This window comes from Phyllostomus discolor, chromosome 7 (assembly GCF_004126475.2).
Source record: "Phyllostomus discolor isolate MPI-MPIP mPhyDis1 chromosome 7, mPhyDis1.pri.v3, whole genome shotgun sequence".
NCBI classification, from domain to species: Eukaryota; Metazoa; Chordata; class Mammalia; order Chiroptera; family Phyllostomidae; genus Phyllostomus; species Phyllostomus discolor.
In genome coordinates, this window is record NC_040909.2 from 113446254 (window position 1) to 113469139 (window position 22886).

At 44.3% G+C, this 22886-nt stretch overlaps 1 protein-coding gene across 2 annotated transcripts in view; it reads right to left on the reverse strand.

The window, feature by feature from the left end:
* Positions 1 to 22886, reverse strand: part of NCALD (neurocalcin delta) — a 341169-nt gene that overhangs the window by 227366 nt on the left and 90917 nt on the right. For both annotated transcript variants that reach the window (XM_028533999.2, XM_036031320.1), the window contains exon 2: positions 7409 to 7460. The gene's annotated coding sequence lies outside the window, so the exon portion shown is untranslated. The remainder of the gene's footprint in view (positions 1 to 7408; positions 7461 to 22886) is intronic.

Consider the following 22886-nt stretch of genomic DNA (forward strand, 5'->3'; position numbering starts at 1 on the left):
TTCCTGCCAAGATCCCAATGCAACCACTTTGCAGGATAAATATCGAAGGGCTTGCTTCCTGGCTGAGGACAGTGAGCAAACACAAAAGACCAATGTCTATGAAAACATGCATGAACAAAACAGACTTCTACCAACCTTTCTGTTTTGGCAAGTAACATAGTCAATGTCAGACTTACTATCAAAGCCAGCAAAATACAGCTAATATTCCTCCTTTCTAACATCGACTTCTGTTTTTAAAGGAGAAAGAAAAATTCTCATTTATTTCTCCCTCACCGTTAAATTTTTTTTATAAACCCCAGGAAAGCGCAGTTCTAAAAGCTAGTGATTCTCTGTAAGTCATGTGGATGCTTGAAAAGATAAGCTTCTTTTTTCCACTCTTGTTCTTTTGCAATTACAAAAAGAAGAGGAAACATTTTCTAAATTTTTTTTTGGTACCCAGAATTTAAGTCACTATACTGCAGAAAGGATAAAAATACCTAACGCCTTTCAAAAACTAGAGTCAAGTAGCAAAACAAATGAACAAAAGCACAGTTTTGTCTGTATCCTACAGGGTCGTAGGCTTATACACTCTTAAAATCCATCATTGCTCTAAAACTGTCTCAAGTGGTACTTTTTTTGCTTCAATCTGGATATTTATCTGTTTAGCTGGAGGCTACAGTTCCATCATTAGCCACCAAAAGGATATTTGTTGAAATTTGCAAACATGTTGACAAATTGTACAGTTTCCAAGGCTCATGTAATGTTTTTGTTAGATTCTCCTTTTTAATTAAGCCATGGACCCCTAATATATGGTAGCTGTGAATTAATAAACAGAGCACACCTTTAACCCAGGCACAATGAACTATCAGGCTACTGCTCTTTGCACTTCGCTTTAACATGGTGCTAGTTCTTCTCACCTCGATCCCTCCCTAAATCCACTCTCCACATCCATTCTCCACTCCTCTCCTCCTGCTCTGCCCAGAAATTGTATCATCCGATTCCTGTTCTCTGGTTGAGTTCCACTGATGGGAGGCAGCAGCAGGAGGTTCAGGGAAGAGGAGATGCAGACCTGAGCCTGCACTCCTCCGTGTCTCCTGCACGTTGCGGGTCTTGAAGTTCTGGCAATGGCCGAACCTCCAACTCCCCATCCCTGACTACTGCGCCACTGGCTGAGCCCTGCTCTTCGCCCCGCCCCCAAGGCATAAAAGCTCTTCCTGCTTCAAGTTCCTGGTGGCCTTCATATCCCTCGTTTGTTCTTTCCACCCTGCCTACACTCTGCACATAGTACTTTTTCTGAATTCTCTCTGGACTCTCTAGACCTTGCTTTCTGCTTCCCTGCTGCATCCCTGACTGATAGGCGCGTGGCACGGGATGAAAAAATCACAAGGTACCACTCTGGCAGCGAGGTTCCCCCTGCCCACCGCGCATGCTCCTTAGCTTTTGACAGTTGTGCCCAGGGTCTGTCCCTGCCTTTGCGAGAGCAATGCATAGGATTTGATGTCTAAGAACCACCTGGGGAGATTCAAGGAAAGACTAAGAAACTATCCTGGGTCCCAGGAGACTAAGGAATCATGACAACAAAATGTAACGTATACCCTGGATTGAACAGGAAAAGGACATTAATGCAAAAACTGGTGAAATTCAGATAGAGTCTGTAGCTCAGTTACTGCACTGATAGTAATTTACTAATTTTGACAAATATGTCTGGTTAGGTAAGAAGTTAAATTAGGGGAAGCTAGGTGAAGGGAATATGGAAAGTTTTCTGTAAATATAAAATTATGCCAAAGTAAATGTTTAATTAAAAAATAAAAGCAGATTCCCAGACTCTGCATAAGACCCACCTAAATCAGAGTTTCGTGAGTGGACAGCTACTTAAGCAGGTGGTTTGAGAACTGAATCTTGAAAAGCCCCTAAAGGACATGGGAACTATTAGTTCTGGCTGAGACAAGGATGAAAACAACTGTTTACTGAAGCTAAATTACAGCATAATCACTTGACTATTTAAAGAAACAAGCCAATGGAAGCTTTGTCAAAGTCCACCTTCTACTCCAGTTAATTGGAATGATTCATCTCTCGACTAGACCGGTAGGTATATTTAGTTTCTCACAGGAAAACACTCGAAGAGGGACAGGTAATTATGGAACCAGATAAAGACGTGACAGGGGAGTTCTTCCACCTCCTGCTCCCTCTGAAGTCAAGGCTTTCTGCCGTGTGCGTCCTTTCCCTTTCCCTTGACTTTGAATTTCCAAGATGGCAAGGCCATCGAACAGGCTGTTGGACAGCGGTTTCCCTCATCTTCTCCGTGATGGGGCAGTCCGTCTCTCTAAGGTGGAGTTGAGCTCCCAGAAGGCTGGATCTCTGTTTTCCATCTCTTCTGTGTTTTCGCACAGCTCAATTCAGTGCTCACCAGTTACTTGGCTGGATGACAACCTGCACCGCCCACGGGCCCATGTCTTTGCCTGTTCATTTTAGTATAATTCTCACAGTCAACACTTTTATGTCATTGGGATGCATAAGAAGGGGGTAGGCAGATGTGTTGGCATTAGTGTTACTCGTTTATTAACAAAACTGTTCATGAGAACCTACTATGTACCAGGCAGTATTCTAGGCACTGGGGCTAATAATGAATAAAATAATCTCTGCCTTTCGGGAGCTTAAACTCAAATCAGGAGACAGATGATTAAGCAGCTAATTACCAAACAATCTATAGATTTCCCCTTACCATCCTCAACACTGTGCCCATCATGACAGGACAACTAGAGTCTGAATTAGGAACTGGGAAAATAGGTTCTAGTTCCAGGCCTACTTCCTGTTAAGAACTGATTTTAAAGGAGGTATAATCTTTTCTTTTTTAAAAGATTTTATTAATTCATTTTTAGAGAGAAGAAGGAAAGGAACAAGAAAGGAAGAGAAACATTGATGTGAGAGAGATACGTCCATCAGTTGCTTCTCACACACCCCTGACTGACGACCTGGCCTGTAAGCCAGGCATGTGCCCTGACTGGGAATCAAACCAGCAACCTTTTGGTTCACAGGCCTGCACTCAATCCACTGAGCTACAGCAGCCAGGGCAGGAGGTATAATCTTTCTGACCCTCGATCCCCTCATTCAAAAAAAAAGAAGGTGTGGGGGGTGAAAACATAAAACTTGTCTTTCTGCCTTAAGGCAGTTGTTACAACAATGGATGCAAAAGCGCTTTGAACACTGCAAAGTGTTCTACATGTCAAGCAATAGAAATTAATGACTTAAATAATCCCTGCTTACTAACTCTACGGCTAAAAGTAGTGGTTCAGTGGCCTCGCCATTAGGCAGAAATTTCAGACAATAAGACTCTCTAAAACGCAACCCTTTCAAAGAGCTAAGCTCGGCCGCTTTGGAGTTGGTGATTGATGAGAATTAGATTAACATCAAAGAACTGTTTGGGGAGAAGCTGCACAGAAGAAAACAGGCCTGCCATTTGAGTCACGGCAGACTCATTTTTTGCTTCACTCTCCCTGAATACAGGAGAGCAGCTACTTCAACTCTTCTGTGAAATTCAAAGCAATTTCTTAGCTAGAGCCATTCACATTTTATTTTATTCAGAAAAAAGCTTCCAGATCAGACATGAAAGGAGCGCGGCTGCAAGTCAGGGCGGAGCGCATAACCTCCGAGCAGTTCTCAGCAAATATCTTACAAAAGATCATGCTTGAGAGAACTTCTGAAAATCACATTTGCCGTTTCAGATAAATGTCGTGTCTATTCTCAGCTTCTAAGGTAGAAAATGTTCTATCAGAGCAGTTTACCATCTTCTGTCTGGAGAAGCTGATGAGCTTCTAAGGGCTCTCTTCAGATGCCATGGCAACCACATGATTCTGGTCAAGTCTGTGTGTCTGGGGCACAGCAGAAGGACCGTTAAGATGGTACCTAAGGAAATATGCGTTAGAGACACTGCCGGCATGTTTTAATGGAACATGTGGCACGTTCGCTTCGGGTGCACACACACCAATAAGCCTCCACCACGTCCTAGTGCCGGGCCAGCACATGGGAAGCCAGGGAATGGAAGACACGTTGCAAAGAAGTCACAGTGGGCGTGGTGCCCTGGGAGCAGCAAGTTCATTACAAAACATATGAGTACATATAGAAATGGTACCGAGAAGTTTTAGCTTTTATACCAACATTAAAGTTGTATTCTCCAGTTTTTGCTGGGACTCCAGTTGTACACACCTTTTATGAAGATTTTTTTTAGCTAAACCTAAACCCGAGAGAAAGTTGAATGTGGAGCAGAGGAAGAGTTGTTGGGTCAGAAAGACATTTACGTCACTCATTTGGGCTTTCACAGGCACTTAGCCCAGGAAATCACGAAGAGTGGAAGGAGAACTGTGGTCCATGGAAAGGGGCGGTATTTTCGGCGTTACTGGTGAGGCCAAACCACACCACAGGGCAGGGCTCTCTGAGGTCTCCCCAGACTGTCCCCCTGAGACGGTGACTTCCCTCCACCTGAAAGTAGTGAATGAATATCAAATGGTAGAGACTTCCTTTTCACCATAGTGTGTGTCTGTGTATGTGTGTGTGTGTGTGTGTGTGAGCCCACGCATGTTTACACCACCACCAGACTGTATCAGAATCACGTTGGAGCTCATCATATACACAAACCCATGGCAGTCAATTCCTTCCATATACATGAAAAAATTGACCACTGATCCCACGATCCACCCGCAGCCCGCAGCTGGGCTGACTTCCTCAGGAGACACCGAGGAGCGTGTGCCGTGCGCTGAAGAAGACACGAAGGGAATGCCCCGCCTGGCCCTCCTGCACTCTTTGGTTGAGCAGACAAGACAGACACACAGGAAAAGCAGGTAGCGTGTCGTTCTACACCTCTCACCGCGTACCCCCTCTCCGTTTCCCCATTTCCTCTCCCGGGGATCTCCTGCCTACACACACACACACACACACACACCACACGGGCCTCCCTTCCTTCTGTGCCCAACCCGACACACTCACAGTCTCTCCATAAAACCCTCAACACCTTTGTCCTCTTGTCTCTCCAGCCCCGGACAAGCCTGTGTTCTGTGCTCTCGCTCCAACACTGAACACCACTCCTGGACAGAACCCACATAGCCAGGCGCACGCCTCAGAGTGAAGCGAAGACCATGGAGAAGGCTGACGTCCCAATTCCTGTGTAACGTCCTTGAGCACAGGGACTGGGCTTCGGGAAGCCCGACGGCACCCCAGCAGGCCCAATGAATCCTTTTAACAATGAATTAATACAAACACACACACCACACACACACCACACACACAAGAAATTGGAAAACAAGGGGCCATACTCATCTGAAAATCGATGTTTGAAACTTTCATTCATAGTTAATGTGCAAATAATCACAGCTATTCTAAGTCAAGCATTCAATGAAGGAGACTTAGAAAGAACCACCCTTTAAAAAGTAGCTGGTGGAGTTACTCTGTGGCCTGCAGAGTTGTAAAGGTCTTCACGGTTATTTTTAAACCCGGACTATTTTATAACTCAAGATCGCTCTTCCTGTTCATTCAAGCAACGTAGTAAGATCTCACTTCCTACACTGCAGGGCAAACGCCCTGCACAACGTCACCAGTAAGCCGTGTTGCCACAAAGGCAGATGCCAAAGGAACCCTGAAACGTCTCATTTCTGGGAGAAGAAAGCGTCCTGTCAGGGCAATGGCCGCTGTGAGGGTGAAGTTTCAGGGCATCGGCCCACAGGAGGGGACCGCTGCTGCTCAAAGGACCCTGTGAGTGGAAGTCGACCACAGCCTGACCAGGGACCCTGGTAGAGTCTCAGGCAGTCGGAACCCACACTGGGAAGGTACAACGAGTGCTCTCCCTCACGCTGGCAGCAGGCCCGTCTCCGAGCTGAGGGGGTGCACGGCTCAGGCTGCGATCCTCGCACCAGCGTGGCAGGCACCAGCCCAAATGCCGCCTGATTCCCCTGCAAATGTAATAATGTCTGACAAGAGGCTGATTGGACAGCACACGTTGTCATTTCCTCTAATTAAGAAACACTCAAGAAAAACCAAAATAGCTACAAAGCACTGTCAGCAAAGCAATCAGCAGCGACAATTAGCTGTCAACCCACAGTCCTGAGCTGAGCCTTGGGTAGGGAGCAGGGCTGGTTGTTGCCGTTTTCCAAATCAGCGTGACGGCAGGAGTCAAGGATGATAAGCTGAGAGGAGAAGCCAGTGCCCACTGCACGCAAGGGCACCAACCCCCTGCAGGTGCGGCGAGCTGCCGCAGTTTGTGTGTGTGTGTGTGTGTGTGTGTATGTGTGTGTGTGTGTCTGCAGACATGCAGGGGGACCCTGTGAAGAGCCCTGCAATAAGCTTCCGAAGCAGCTGGAAGTCAGTCCACTGCCTGCAGCCGGTGCTGTTGATTCACCCTGAATCACCCTTCTTCCCCGCCTGGAACAATTCTACCCACTCTTTAAAATCTATAAGCAGGCCAGCTCTGTTTGCTTCGTGAGGCTTCATGATTTCAACACATGAATTCTCCCCGTCTCAATTCCCAGATCAGATTACCTCTAGGCCATGAACAGCAGGAGTTGGGGAAAATATACAAAGAAACAAACATAACACAATTGTCACACTAGGTAAAAATGTATAATAAGATGTCGTATGTTCCTTCCTAGGCACATAACACAAAACAGTTGACCTTCTTAAAACTACTAGAAGATGACTTCCACCCTTCCCTGCACCCCTCACCCATCCTCAAGGGAGCAGCTCCATGGACTGTTCAGACTGGGTGAGGGTGAGTGCATGGAGGCAGGTCTGGGAACCTCCCTTCTCTCTATTTCCATCCTCAGCAGCATGTGGTTTTCTTTTCCATGAAAGATTTCAGCAACAAATGCAATAGAAGCTCTGATTACAGCTGATCCTGTCCATAATTTGAGCTCATTCTCTAATTCAGGACCGCTGAGAGGAAAGCTGATATTTAGCTCCCTGTTTGTCTGGTGTCCACATTTAGTTCTCCATCCAGAGCGAACCCAGCCCTGATTTCTTTTGCAGCAGCAATATGCTCAACCCAAAGATCCATTTTCCAGCCTCCTCTGCAGCTCATGGTGGCCATTAAGAATAAGACAAAATTCACTGGCCCCAGGCAACCAGGACAACTCTTCACCTGGACGGACTCAGGTGGAAGACACGACCATGTGCCCTTCTCTGCCTGCCTGCTTGGAACACGAGCACAAAGGCCCCAAGTTGAACAAGACATGTTTTGTTTGGCTATTATAATTTGTGCTGTGAAGAACGTCTTTGTGCATGCTGATCAAGTGGCCTCACCTCTCTGTGAGGAATATATAAGAAATAAAACAGTGCATAACTCCTAGGGCTATTGCAAAGGTTAAACAAGAGGTTGGATTTAGGTCTTAGCACATCTTGGGAGAAAAGTGTGTATAAAACTGAGGAAAGCATTTTCTGTATTTACCTGGTAGTAGATCTCTCAAAGCACTTGAAGCCTCAGGTCAGAAGAAGTCACTCTGTTAAAAATAAATAAAGTTATTGTCTTAGGTAATTAGGAACGGAGGATATCATATCAGGGGGATGCAATCAGCAATGGGGACTACTGCTTGTTCCAGGATTCCCTCGCATCGCTCGATACCTTCTGCCCACCCCAGCTTCCACCCCTCTGCTCAAGTAGGAATGATTCCTGCCACACTCTCTTTGTCTGCCCTAGCTCTGCAGCCCAGCGGCCAGAGTGACAATTCTAAAACAGAAGCATGGCACACCGCGCCCCTCCTGAAACCCCTTCCACAACTTCCTCGTACCCGTGGGAGAAAAGCCGAGCCTCGCCCTGGCTTTGAAGGCCCTTCATCACCTGATGCCCCGCAATGTCTCCAGCCTGGTCCCCACCTCTGCACCATCACCCCTGCCGCAGCCGCACTGGACTGCCTTCAGCGCAAGACTCCTTGCCACCTCCCGGCTTCCTGCACGCTGCTCCTTCGGCCAGCACTGCCTTCACCTTCCCCACTCACCTCTACCTGTCCAAGTCCCGCTCGTCCTTCCCTCCTAAGTGTCACTTCCTCAGTGAGGCTGTCTGCTCCCTTGACCATCTTAAGCTCCCCTACCGACACTTCCAAAGAAGCCTGCACAGCTTCTTCTGCCACCTCATGCATGCAGTCTATCCTGTCGTCCCAGGGGCCCAGGCATCGGGTCTGTTTTGTCCACGGCTGTATCCTCGTGCCCAGCCCAGCACTGGTCTCACAGCACATGCCTAGTAAACATTGACTGAGTAAAAATTGGTAAACTCATTCTTCAGACCTTAACTCTCCAACTCATCTTCTGATTCATGCTAATAACTTACAGGCTTCCTCCTTCACTGCCATATTTCTTTGATTGTCAGGACTCACTTACTGTCAGAGACAATGCTCTGTTATATTATAACAATAAAAAAAAAACGTAGCTACCAATTTAACAGGCGTGCAACACTAAGATTTAGAAGTTTTATTTTATACTTATTGAAAGAGCTCTTGTAGACTTATTCAGGCAAAGCCTTGAGCAAATGGTCACAGAACAAGAAATTTTTTCAAAACTGAATGAATGAATAAGTAGGCCATAGGTAGGCAAATGGCATTTTTATGGTGCTTTACAATTTCTAAAGAACCTTCAAAAGATAACTTACTTAATGAAATATTAGATATAAATCTCCTAGGATAATGCCTGCCCATAATTTTTGCTCGACAAACATTCATTCATTTCTTCCTTGTAACCCTAAAACACACTCGCTTCCTTTCTGTAAAATGAGATGACTCGGTAGTAGAGGATAAGCAACTGGCCAAAGATCACAAATCTAGTTGCACAACAGAGTTGAAACTTATACTAGGTCCTCAGCCTCTGTGCTCTCCACTCTCGCCTCTGGTGTTTCAGGAAGGACTAATCCATCAGTTGGGACGTGAAAGTCTAAATAGCATTATTTCTCTTCAAAGGTTTCTTTTGGTACTGTAATTTCTGTGACACTTAATAAATGCATGGAGTGTTGGGTGGTATTAAACAGAGCTTTACAAGAAGTTGGACCCCTACTCCCAGGTCTGCTACTTAGGAGTTAGACGACCTTGGCTCGACCTCTGCCTTTACCTGTCTGAACTTCAGTGACTGCCTGTCTGAAATGGGGTGAAAATAACAGATGATGATAATAACCTAACATTTGCCTCAAAGTGTCATTGACAAAAAGTGAGATAATGAATCTGACAAAGCTTTGAAAAACAGAGCTATAGTATTTTACAAATACGAACACTTGCTATAATTATCATTACTATCAACCAGAGATCAAGAATTGTACTAATTAACCCAGTTTTTCTAATTTCTTGTCAACTCTAACATTTGATATATAATATTCCAATATTGTATTGCCCTGAATGTTACTTGCAGGTCCTATTATTAAAAGGGAGTTAAAGCAAAATATAATTAATTTAATTAAATGTGAGAAAAAAAACATTGCATAATCAATTTTATAATCAATGAAATATTAGTGCTCAATAACGACTCTTCAGAGAACTTAGAAAAATTAATAGAAGAAGAATCTCAATCTCTTTCTCACACACACACACACATACACTCATTCACTCACACCCTGGTCAGAGGCATGACCAGAAACCCTGACCCCTCGCATGTTGGAGTGGGGATGTGTGCGCAGGGCGCAGGGCTGAGAGAAGGGTGGGGGGTAGGTCAGCTCGCACGCCTCTGGCCAAGCCCTGGCACCAGGTGCTTCCGGCCTGGAGAAAGACGGCATCTCCCGACTTTCCGCTAGCCCAGCCATGCCCCCGTGAACATAGGCCTCCCAGAGAAGACCAGCTACTTCTTTGACCTATTAAAATACATCTGGCTCCTTTTTATGTGGTTAAAAAAATGACGCAAGATCTGCCTTCCTGACACACGTTTGCCTGTATAACACAGTTACAACCGAGGTACAACTCTGTACAGCAGATCTCCAGCACTGATTTGATCCTGCAGACCTGAAACTCGACACCCATTGAAGAGCAGCTCCCTTCCCCCCTCCTCCCCCTTCCCTGTAACCATTCTCGCTCCCACATGTACTGCTTCTCAGCACCTCATGTCAGTGACACCATGCGGTACTACTGGCTTATTTCACGCAGCATGACTCAAGGTTCAGCTACATCATTTGTTGCATATGACAGCTTTACATTCCTGTCTAAAACTAAAAAATATCCTATGGTATGCATATACCACTTAAAATACCATTTTAAGGATCTACTTTTCAAATAAATGGAAGTTCTTTAGAATCATATCATCACATGAGAGCAGAGCAGACTCTTGTGCCAGGGGGTTCCCCACCCCAAACAGGCATGCCTGGGCCACAGGGGTTCAGTCTCTGAGTATTCAACCATGGCTGGGAAGAGGAGGAGGAGAGGGGGAAAAGGACACCACTAGAAAACCCAGTGGGCCCCCCGTGCCTCAGTTTCCTCATCTACAAAATGGTCATATTGGATTAGATGATGTATCAGTTCAAAGTCCCAGCAGGTAAGATATTACACACTCACATGGGAGCTATTATGAAGGGGATTATTCTGAGGCACGGACCAGCTTAAGGAAACCACCCAATGATGGACACGTGGGTGCCTCCTATTGGCCAAATCCAAACAGAAGCCAGAGGGCAGAGGAGCCCACTGATAGGGCCCAGGGAGACCACCTTCTCCCCCAATAGTGCAGAGAAGAGGGGACAACGGACCTGGAAGGACAGAGAATACCCAGCACAGATCATCCCTGAGTACCACAGAGCTCCAGGATTCCCTGACCACGTTGGTACAAAATTAAGCTTTGCTACAGCAAGAAAAAACTCTACGTGTACTCCAGAGATTGGAGAAAAATCTACCAGGGCAGTTTCTCATTATTCCACAAACTCAGCTCACATAGTGAAATGCATTTGCTGCCCCTGGAAACAGCTCCAGCTGAGACTGTCACAGGAACAGTCCCTGTTCTTCCTTAAGTGAGCTCTTACAAATGCAGTGCGATTCGGTGTGGAGCCAGTAGCTGATGTTTCTCCCTCCTTGTCTTATCCCCTGAGATCCTTTCTTTGTTTGGAAGGAGGATCCCGCCATGTACAGGGCCTCACAGAAGAGATGTTCCAGCAGGAGCAGAGAAAAGGCTTTTTTAGCTTTTAAACTCAAGCCTCAAGGGCACAGATAAGCCGACGAGCCAGAGTGAAGCCTTGCTCCCCTGCCACCCCACAGCAGACCCGAGAGGGGATTTTGTGCAGGGTGGGCAGGGGGGTGGGGGGGAAGTGTGGGGAGAAAGCTAGGGCTGGGTAGGCACTGCAGTCCCTGGAAAGGACTCCCAGATCCTTCCCCATCGAGCTGAAACCGTCCCTGATAAGCACCCCTTGAGCTCTCTTCCTCTCCTCACGTACAAGTCATTTTCAAATCTCCCATCTCCCCCCTGGACTGGGCCATGCTCCAGGCGCCACGCCGTCCACCACACGCCCGGCCTCCAGTGGCAGCAAGCTTCCATGGGAGCTCAGGAGTCACTGGGGAGCTCGGTCCTGGGACAGAGGTATGAGGTTTTTAATTTCCAGAGACAAGGATCCTGTTGAAGGTTTGTTTGATAAATGGTTGCTTCTCAGGAAGTTCCTAGGGTCCCCCACCCTAAAGACCCAGGCAGTTTGCTGACCAGTTTCCAGCGTCTGTCCTTCCCTGAATGAGAGGCAGCCTCACATTCCAAAGCACGCGGGGCTCTGCTGGGACTGCCGCACACACGTCCAGCTGGGCAGTGCTGGCCACGAGAGAGCCATCACGCTGTGCCGTGGAAGCCGTGTCAGAATGCAGGGGAGTCACAAATGGTTAGAACAAAAACCCATCTGGGGAAAAAATAAGTTTTCTGAGTAAAACACGTCTTCACTTCTTTCAAAGGAGAGAGATTATTTCCAACAGGCTTTAGAAAGTGAAGGAAGACTGTTGAACTTCCGGCAACTAACAAACTAGAAGACTGTGGGACGAGGGTCCCTTCCTGCCCCGTGGAGGGGGGAGCCCAAGAGGGCCCCAGCGTTCACCGGTTAGCTGCGCGACCGGGACCCAATCGCCTCACCCTTGGGTGTCTTGCTCTCCTCCTCTGCAAACATGCCGGGGGTTTGGATTAAGACAATTATGAAGGTCCCTTCCAACTCTAAAAATACATGACTCTCCAGCCGGGAGAGGATTTGTCAGTGAAAAATGAAATAAAGCAGGAAGAGCTGCTGATACCAGCCGCCGGGGCTGTGGTCGACAAACAACAGAGAAGTGCTCTGTGGGGCCCATCATCCCGTTGCCTGGATGCCTCCCGGCTGCGGTCCCGCCTCAGTGACGACACACTGATGGGCTAGTGTATCTCAGGATGTCCCGCCGCTGTGTTAGGGATTCTCCCAGCCCCTCTGCACCACGACACAGTGCCGCCCCTGACGGGGCTGGCTCAGTCAGCTTCAAACTCAACTCTAGGTGAAATCATTACAGCTGGGTGATGTGGCAAGTGCTAAGTCTAATCCCCGCTGCCTCTTGTTCCCAAGTCCTTAAAAAGAAGGATGCCAGATGTTATGCTTGTGTATTTAATGGGAAACTGAATGGGAAGAAACAAAACACAGCCAGCCTCACGGTGACAGCTACCAATTTTTGAAAACCCACCATCTAAACATATCAGAAACAACATATTTTCAGAACTGTGACAAAGTCAAATGTCTCTCAAACACAAAAACAATACGTCTGTCATGAGTAATTCAGAAGAAAGCAATCTGTCAGTTGTAAAACGCAAGTACTCCTTCACACGCAGTTTGAACGCTTCCAACTGTCTCAAAGAATCCCGTGTTGACGCATCAGCAATATTCAGAGGCGGTGTCATTAACTAATCAGTTACTCAGGTAACATCAGGCTAGATGTCCCACAAGCACTCAGCACTGATCGCTGATCAGGTACAAACCCATCCCCCAAACCGCCCCCTCCTCTCACTAGCCCATCACACAAGCCAAGGGCCTGGACATCATCTAATGGTCTCCCCCTTCTCCTCCCTTCAAAGATGGGCCTCCTGGGCGTCTCTGTCTCCTGTTCTCCACCCTGCTGCCGCTGCCTTAGATCAAGCTTTGTCCTCTCTCTGCAGGCAAGGTCTTTCCTCCTTTGCCATCTTCAATTAATTCATTCATCCTTGAGATATCCTTCTCAAATATGTCAGTACACTTGATATGCTAGCCCCCACTCATACCCACTCCTAAATGGCTCCCTCGTACTGGCAGCTCAGCTGTGCCCTGAACAGGCTTCAATCACAGCACCATGCTGCCTGATGCACTCGCACATTGTTCTCACTCTACCAGACAGCAAACTCCTCGTGGCAAACATCAAGTTATGTCTTTGAGGCACATGACTCTTTAAAAGGATACAGAGAGGGACCCAGTCCTCAGATATCAATGTGTCAGAGTGTCGTAAGAATGGCAGCAAGATAATTTTGTACTTCAATTGTACTTCAGATTTTTAACATCAAATAACAAACATAAACTTACTATGCTCACTTATTTATGGGCAAATTCTAGCGAGATTCAGGAAATAGTGCACTAATGCTCATACAGTGCTCTCAGGAACGAGGGCCCCTCACTGTGCCACTCATCCGTCCCCAGCCTCTAGCACCGCACCTGCATGTTGTAGGTGCTCAGTAAGTACTTAGTAAATAAATGAACAAAAAACAAATAACAGAATGAAAAATGAATGATTTTATTCTCAAAGAATTTACTACTTAAAGAAATAAAGGGCAGACAATCAAAAGTTTGAAATTATTATGGGCATTTCATATTAGGTTGCAACAATGAAGTTGCTGCTTTGGGAGGTTAATTTCATATTGTTTAATCTAATATTTATGCGTAGTAGTGAACGCACATGCACTTTTTCATGTCTACTTATTGTTTTCATTCATTTGTACAAGATAAGTTCTGATACAAATAATAGGTGTGTGCCTATGTTTTGGTTGCCAAACACCATTTTGGCTTAAGAGTATTGTCCTGGACTAATTATTTCCCCATCATATTCATATTTGCTATAAATATTTCACTGTCAAGTGTCCTGGTTTAGATCATAAAACTCTGTGAACTGTGAAAGTCCCGTAAGACATTCTAAGGCATGAGGTCATAACCATAAGACAGTTTTCTCCCTCTATGGACTTTCTCCTTTGAAGACAAAGGATATGTATGATCAGAATAAATACTGGCTTCCCATGAGGCCTCATCTGGGGAAATGCCACGTTTAGGGGATCATAGTCTAAAAATAACTAATAAGTAAGCATAACATCTACTTGTTCTTAAAGAACACCAGGGAGAATCCAATACATGACTCACAGCAATATTTCTTCAAAGCTCCTTCCACTGCTTTGCAAGGAGGGCCTCCTTTCCACATCGCAGAGCTCCCAGGTGGGGGAGGGCCAGAGGAGGGAACCCGGTCTTTCTAAAGCTCCACAACTGACTTCCAAAGGACACCCCTCTCCTCTCCCCTCTCCCTTGTGCCAGCCCATCAACCCATCTCCAGATCCTTCATCACTGAATTGTAAAAAGCAGGCAGCAGATCTGACAAAGACGGAACTTTCTGTAGAAGAAAGGCGAGGAGGAGAAAGTTGAGTGGATAAAGGCAAATGTCTTTAATGGGAAGATGGGGAAGAATTTCAAATAGTGCATATTAATAATATGTATTGCACACAAAGACACACATACACACACAAATATATATACACATATAGATAAGGACACACAGTGACACAAATATACACATACACACAGCCCCAAAACAGGCAGAGAGACTGTGCAAGGTCACGAAATGAAAGAGACATAAAGGATCAAATGGATTCTGTACCTAAAAACTGTTTATAGGAACTGTGTATTAGATGACTTGTGGAATTATTGTTCATGTAATGACGACATTGTGTTTGTACAGAAGACTGTCCCCACCTATTTTAGAAGTATTTGGGGGTAAAGTATCATGACGTCTTCAACCTATATCCAAGCGGTTCATAAAAAGAATGTGAACCCATAAATCTTACTTAAACACAACTTAGTCCAAAGTGTATCCACAGGGTGGGGCAAATGTAGGTTTACAGTTGTTCCTACGGACGATAACATAATAACTAATCATAACAACACGAGAATAAACTGTGTTTCACATACTCACAACTGTAAACCCACTTTTGCCCCAGCATGTGGAGTAAACACCAGAGGAAAGCTCAGACAGCAAAACAAAGGAACTGGGTATTATTCTGTCAACTGTCCTGCGCGTTAATTTTAAAAATAAAGAGGAATGGACGATAAATAATAAATAAATACGGTCCCTTTCACATGTGTACTAAATATTCCACACAATACCCTCATATGTCCTTTGAAGACTTAGCTGCCCTGACCTGAGGGTGTGGAAACAATGCCCCTTCATGCTGGGAGGGACTGTTTATTAAACCCTCAGGGAACCAGCTTTCTAATGGGAAAGTAATATCTTCAGACAGAGCCATTAGGAGGACCAGCTCTGGAGGAATCAAAAGTAATCTCTTCAGCTTTTCCTGATGGTCTCGGCAAAGCGGTCCCCTCCCAGCTCAAGGCTGCTCCTTCCTGTGAACCTGTGAACTCCTTTGCCCCACATATGAGTACGATGCAGCCCTAATTCTCCCGTCACATATTCCAGGGGCGACCACTTGATGTATTGTTCAATTTAAGATGCTTTTGAGTAGAAGTAAGTGTGAACCAGACAAGGTGGTAGGACAAGCAGGAAAGTAAGACTGTCCCAGGAACAAGTGGATATATGGCCGTCCTGCTTATCCCCCGTGAGTGATTGTATTAGACAAATACACAAATGATAGCAACAATAATCATTATCCACATAACAAAACAATACAAAGCAACTGCCATAAACAAATTGCTTGGGAGTCCAAAGGAAGGAAAAAGTGATTCCTATGGAGGAATCACAAAGAAATTCATGGAGGAGGGGGAATTTCAAAGAACAGGATTTCTGCAGGGAGATACGGAAGGGAAGTTCGTTCCAAATAGAAGGAGTTGTGAGAGCAACAGGCAAAGCCGGAAAGCATGGGATGTGCCAGGGAAACGGGAGCGATCCATCTACTGTAGTGACCTGAAGGGCTACCCTTGTGGAGAGACGGGAAGGTAAATTGGAACCACAGTGAGAAGTGCACCCTCAGCCCAACAGGCAGTAGAGTCCCGGGGGGTTTAGAGGACAGTAGTAAGACTGTGAAGGGCTTTGAGTATCAGGCTAGTGCCAGAGAATCCGACAGAACTGTACAGAAAAGCCTTCTACAATAAGAATACCTATAAATGCAAATCTATTAGCCGTCCTGCAGACAGGAATGATATAAACCAAAAGAAAACAGTTACAGGCATTGATGTCAGAAGCGTCTCAAACCTATTTTATTCTCACTCGTGGGTGGTTCTTTTTCATGTGCTGGGTCAATAGTATTTCTGCCCATTTTTCATCATAAACCTTTTTACAGGAATTCTATTGCTAGAAAGTGATTATCACAGAAACAGAAATGAGAGAGTTAAATGTTCAGAACTGTCCAAGCGCAAGATAAAAGCAGAAGACACAGCATTCGAGGTAAAGGAAAAGCAGGTTAGCGAGAGGGGAGGGATGAGTTTCCTTTGAGGATGGGAAATTGAATTTCGAAGTCACAGCTCATGTTAATTCAAGTCCTTCTACCCACACAAAAAAGCCCGAGGCAAGTTCACAGTTAATAAGATTAATTATATTTTTCCTGAAAGTTAATTTACAGACATTTAAAGGATTCCATAGAAAATTTCAGGGTGGGGAGGGGAATTAAAAGAAAACATTTCAACTGCTTTCAATTTTTATCCCACATATTTGACTAGATAAGAGCACATGCCTTACAGAAGAATATCATTCTAGAGAAAACTATTAATATCAAATCTTTCCGGAAAAGGTGGACAACGCTGGCAAAGCAATCTCATTTTCAGAGGAGAATGGCCCAGCAGGAAGCCGGTGCTCTGGTCTCTAAACACAAAGTCAGGAATATTTGTAAACAGAAAGCACAGATCCCTTTTGTATAGAGGGTGTGCCCTGCTCTTCAAAACACAGTCCCTGGTCAGTTAAGGACACAAGTGAGTGGGAGAAAAGGCTGATATACAAATGCCATTCTTGAGTTTTCAGTCCATGGATTCTTATATCTACAAAGGACATCCAGGAGAAACAAACAGGAGCCAACTTGAAGAGGCTTCCACTGGGCTTAGAGCTTTCAGAAAAGATCATTGCAATTAAATGGAACCCACTGAATATGCTTAAGTACACAAGGTCCTGCATGTATTTACACCTCTGGAGGATGAAAGGGAACCAATTCATTATTGTGAAACCCGGTCAATAAAGGAGAATCGAATAATTGTCTTGTCTCTCCTGAATGTACTGCACCACTGAGTGATTGAAAAGAAAATGAGGGAAAGCAAATTTTTATAAAGGTATTCCACCCGATCAATGAAAAAACAATAGTCTTAGTTAAACTATCACCATTTTACCAGCCCCAATAAATAAATGAATCTAAGCATTGAGCCCCAACAATCGATGGCATTACAAAAAGAGGGACACATATATGCTTCCTGATGAAAGACACTCCTATAGTGTTGCCAGAGGAATTGTATCGGAGTCAGATCACACCTCTCAACTCAGCTACCGCTTTGCAGGAAATACAAGGAGACAGAGGAATACAGTGGAATGGATCATGAGTATGTAGTCAGCAAAATCCATAAAGCTCTCTGAATGAGTGAATATCCCTCTTTAACTGGTCTAGTGGAATCGTCTATTAACTTTATCACCAGATGTAGATGCAGAATGGCAAGCCCGGCTACCACCGTTACTTGGCGCTCAGTCTTCCAACAGCAGCAGCGAACAATGAGCCCCAGTGGGCCAGGGAGCTGTCTGCTGGGGGTTGATTGCACTGGTTCCCTTCCAGCACTGAGGAGGCCAAAGATTAGTCTTCACTGGAATATATTCCGGATATGGATTTGCCTTTTGCAAGCACCACCATCCACATACTTAGACAAGGCCTAATTTAACATCACAATACCTCTCCCAACATTTCTTCTGACCAAGGCACTAATTTCTCAACAAAAGAACTATAGCAGCTGGCTTACGACCGTGAAATTCTCTGATCTTGCCACATACTCCATCGTCTAGAAGTAGCTGCCCTAACAGAATGGTGGAATCACCTACCAAAGAGAGTCACCAACTGGAATATAACACCTTGAGTTTCTGGCACTATGGTACAAGGTGTAATATACAAGGTCTGTCTGGAAAAAATCCAGCCATTGTTAATATAACTAGAAGAGTTTGTGCGACATTGATATAACCTGGCAGCCAAGGAGAATGAGCTGGAATGTGCCTGCGTGAACAATGATGACTTCACTGTACTAAGCAATGAGGGTGGTAGACGCCATTGAGTGAGCATGTGTACTGTGTGACCGTCACATTCAAAATGACTGAGTGAGTGGAGCAGTGAATCTGCATCAAATTTTGTGTTTAATTTGAACATTCCTCTGCTGAACCTATTTGGCATGATCAGAAGGCCACAGCTATGGGCAACCGATGATTGCAGCTTCATCGCAACATTGCACCCACTCATTGCATCATGTCTCGTGCAGAGTTTTTTGCATCAAATCACCCAAGTGACTCAGCTTCCCAAAAACCCCAGACTTGGTGCCCCTGAGACTTCTGGCTTTCCCCAAAACTCAAATCACCTTTGAAAGGGAAGGGATATCAGACTATCCATGAGATTCAGGAAATACAATGAGGCAGCTGATGGTGAATGGGAGGAACTGTGTGAGGTCCCCTAATGCCACTTTGAAGGGGACTGAGGCATCATTATCCTATGAATGCTGTTTCTTGATCTTGTATCTTTTTCAATAATGTCTCTATTTTTTCATAGTACTTGTATGGATACCTTCTGGACAGACCTCTTATGCTTTGAATCAACAATCCATACAGGGTGCTATTTCTTCTATAACTAGACTACCGGGCCTGGGGAACCAAGGGTTAAAAATTTGAGGGTCTGATCTTATTATTACAACCTAACCAATATATCACAAAATTGTTGCTTCCTGTCTTTGAGATTTGGGGTTCTATTGGTTCCAAGGAAGAAATATTTTCTTTGAAGGCATAGTAATGGCTCTACTGGACTAAAATTTGAGACTAGCCTCTGGTCATTTTAGAGCCCTGTGCCATTGAACCAATATGGACAAAGAAAGATGTTACCATGCGTATTGAAGTGACAGGCCCCCACTTATTAAGATGAAATAAGATTGCTTGCCGACAGTGGAGGCCTGAAGGAGGATGTCTGTGATCCAGAGGATTCTCTGAGGCTCCAATTACTTCCATGTTCAGTCATAAAGTAACAGTGGATTTTACCAGACCAGTAAAGGAGGTACGACTAAGAACAGACCCTTAAGAAATGAGATTTGTTGTCAACCATGAGATAAGAATCCTTATAAACCAAAGGGCTAGTTAAGGGAAAAGGAACATGGATGTGGATAAGAGAAAAGGAACATCTCTAACTACAGATAAAGATATATATATATATATGCTATATCTATTTTTATAGCTATCACTACAGCTAGATAGCTAGACACAGAAACAGAGATAGAGGAGATTATAGATGAATTATGGCCTTGTGATCAGTTACAGAAATGAGGACTGTAGTAACTGTGTATATTTTCTTCATTGTTTTATATGTACATATTTGTATGTAGAAATTACTTTCCTCCTTTTTCTTTCCCCTGTATGTCATGTAAGGAGCACTTCTTGACAGTTAATTTTATAATTTAGTCTTTCGGGTTATAAAATAAAAGATTAGGTCTAACCTATGAGAGAAATTAATATCACTCAAATATGAATGCATTGACTGATAAACATTTTTTCCTGGGTCTGTAAGGGCTTCTCTCTATCTCTCTCTCTCTTTTTTGGGGGGCTAAATCCCTTCCCCTTTTTCACCCAGCCTCCCAAACCCCTCCTCTCTGACAGCTGTCAGTCTGTTCTCTGTACATACAAGTCTGTTTCTATTTTGTTTGTTAGTTTGTTTTGTTCATTAGATTCTGCATATAAGTGAGATCATATGGTACTTGTCTTCCTGTGACTAGCTTATTTCACTTAGCCTAATATTCTCCAGGCCCATCTAATATGTCACAAAAGGTAAGATTCCTTCTTTTCTATGGCCAAGTGATATTTCATCATGTAAATGTACCACAGCTTTTTTATCCACTGATCTACTGATGGGCACTTGGGCTGCTTCCAAATCTTGGCTATTGTAAGTAACACTGCAATGAATATAAGGGTGCATATATTTTTTCAAATTAGCATTCAGGTATTTTTCAGGTTTCTTCAGATATATTTCCAGAAGTTGAATCACTGGGTCATAAGGCAGTTTGATTTTTAAAGTTTTGAGATAACTCTATACTACTTTCCACAGTGGCTGCACCAGCCTGCATTCCCACCAACAGTACAAGAGGGTCCTCTTTTCTCCATATCCTCCCCAACACTTGTTGTTTGTTGATTTATTGATGATGGCCATTCTGACAAGTGTAAGGCAATATCTCATTGTGGTTTTAATTTGCATTTCTCTGATGATTACTGACATTGAGCATCTTTTCATTTATCTATTGGCCATCTGTATGTCCCCTTTGGAGAAGTGTCTATTCAGGTCCTTTGTCCATTTTTTAATTGGATTGTTTGTTTTTATGGTGTTGAGCTTTATAAATTCTTCATAAATTTTCGATATTAACCCCTTAGACCGATGGAACTTTGTATCTCCCATATCAGGAAAATGGTAAGAATGCCTTCATTTGGGAAGGGGATCATTGCATTATAATGCTTCTGTTGTTTTATCAAGTTCATTGGCGGGAGAAAGAGCTGGGCATGGACGTGGAAGAGAAAAGGCAGTGGCTGCTCCTAACAGTGCCTGCTGTCGCTCAGCTCCACGCTCACTCTTCCACGTAGCTTCTAAGGGCACACTCCTCAGACTGACGCACAGGTTGGTTTACTGCAGGGTTCTGTCAACTGGGGCTCTAGTGGGAGACTGGGGGACAAGAAGAACAGAGAAGCATTTTTATATTTTTTTGGATTTTTGGCAGTGCCTGTGGTGGCCACGACAGTGACACCACCGCTGGCTGAGGTGGGCCGAGGGCTCCTGTGCGGGCACCTCGGTTCTAACAGCAGAAGTGGGCTGTTTTACACTGACGTGCCTGGCTTCGGGCGACACTCGTAGTGCACATGTGCTTGTTTTGTTTTGTGATGTTTTTGGTAAAAGATGCAAAACAAAAGTTACCATCGTAACCATTTGTAAAATACACCATGCAGTAGTGTTAAATATGCTCACATTATGTTAAACAGGTCCCCAGAACTTTCATCTCACAAATCTGAAATTCTATAACCATTAAATAACAACTCCCTTTCCCCCTCCTAGCCCGTGGTAACTATCATCCTACTTTCTGTTTCTATGAATTTCACTACTTTAAATAAGGAAGCACGTAATTTTTTTATTTACATAATTGTATAATCTCAGAGTTGAAAAAAATTTAGAAATAACGTAGCCCAGGGTCTTGCCCAGCATACAAGTCCGACCACTTTCTGTTCAGTTTCTCATCATCGAATCCCTGCTGGGAGAGTTCCAATGACCACCTCCACATAGGGAGCCACATGACGGGTGGACACGTCTTGTGATTAAAAAAAAGAAAAAGTTCTTCCTTACACCAATCTAAAATGTTGAACTTCTACCCATTGATCTTGGTCTGTTTCCAGAACAAAACACATTCCCTTCATCTTCCAAAGTTGACATGTTTTATGCTATTTTAAAAAACGTGCTTTTATTACATGCTTTAGCCTGTCATGAGACAGCAAGATTTGCATGGAGAAGATCAGGAACACAAATTAAGAATATCAACTGCTTTTTATATTCACCACTCAGCAACAGTAGAGCGAGTAGCCAGAGGTCTCCGTAACCAAGGGGAAGCCTGCAGAACTCAGGAGCTACTGAAAACAGCTTGCTCCTGAGGCCTGTTGCACATTTAGGCCTTTAAAAAAAATATTCCACCATATGTTCACGAGATTACTGACAGTTTCTCATTAGGTGACTACTTATCTCTTTAATAAACCAAAAGATTCTCTCCCAGGTAGTCACAATATTTATCATGATGAGAAGACTGTCACTAATGAAATTTCATTCACAGAAGCCCATCAGTTTGCAATGATTCCTGCAGTTACAGAGGCAGGATATGGTCTTGTTCTCGCAGCATTTCTAGCAGCGTCCACGGCAACCCCTTCCCCAGATAATGGCGTGCAGTTATTTATACTGTTGCTATAGAAACATAACCAAAACTAATAATAATAATAAAGAATTGGAAAACACAAAGGCTACGACAAAACATCTCTGATGGAAGATTAGAGGCTGGCCCAGCCAGGCATGCGAACTCGACTCCATGGGGCTGCCGCCTCTGTTGTACGTGATATTTGCCTTGGGCAGCTGTCTTCATCATCCTCTTCATCATCGTTAAATGGACTGTGTGTTTTTTATACAAAAGTGCACTTAATGTCACTTAAAAAAGAGAAATGTAAAAAATAAGTAAAGGCCTGAAAGCAATAATTTATAAGTAATAAATGTCTATTGCAAACACACATATGGAAAAACATCCATCTGCCTTGCCACCAAAGACAAGACAAAGACTGTGCAAATCAAAACAGCACAGTCTTCTGTCCCAGCAAGTGAGGACGTGAGGAAGCGATACTCTCAACACTGTCAGTGGAGGTGTAAATTGGTACAACCTCTCAGAAAATTAGTTTACCAATAATAGCAGAGAACTTAAAGATATTTATATTTTGGGTCCAAAACATTATTTGTTGGAATATAGCCTAAAGAACAGATGAAAAAAATGGGCACACAAAAAGTATTTAAAAGGGTTTCAT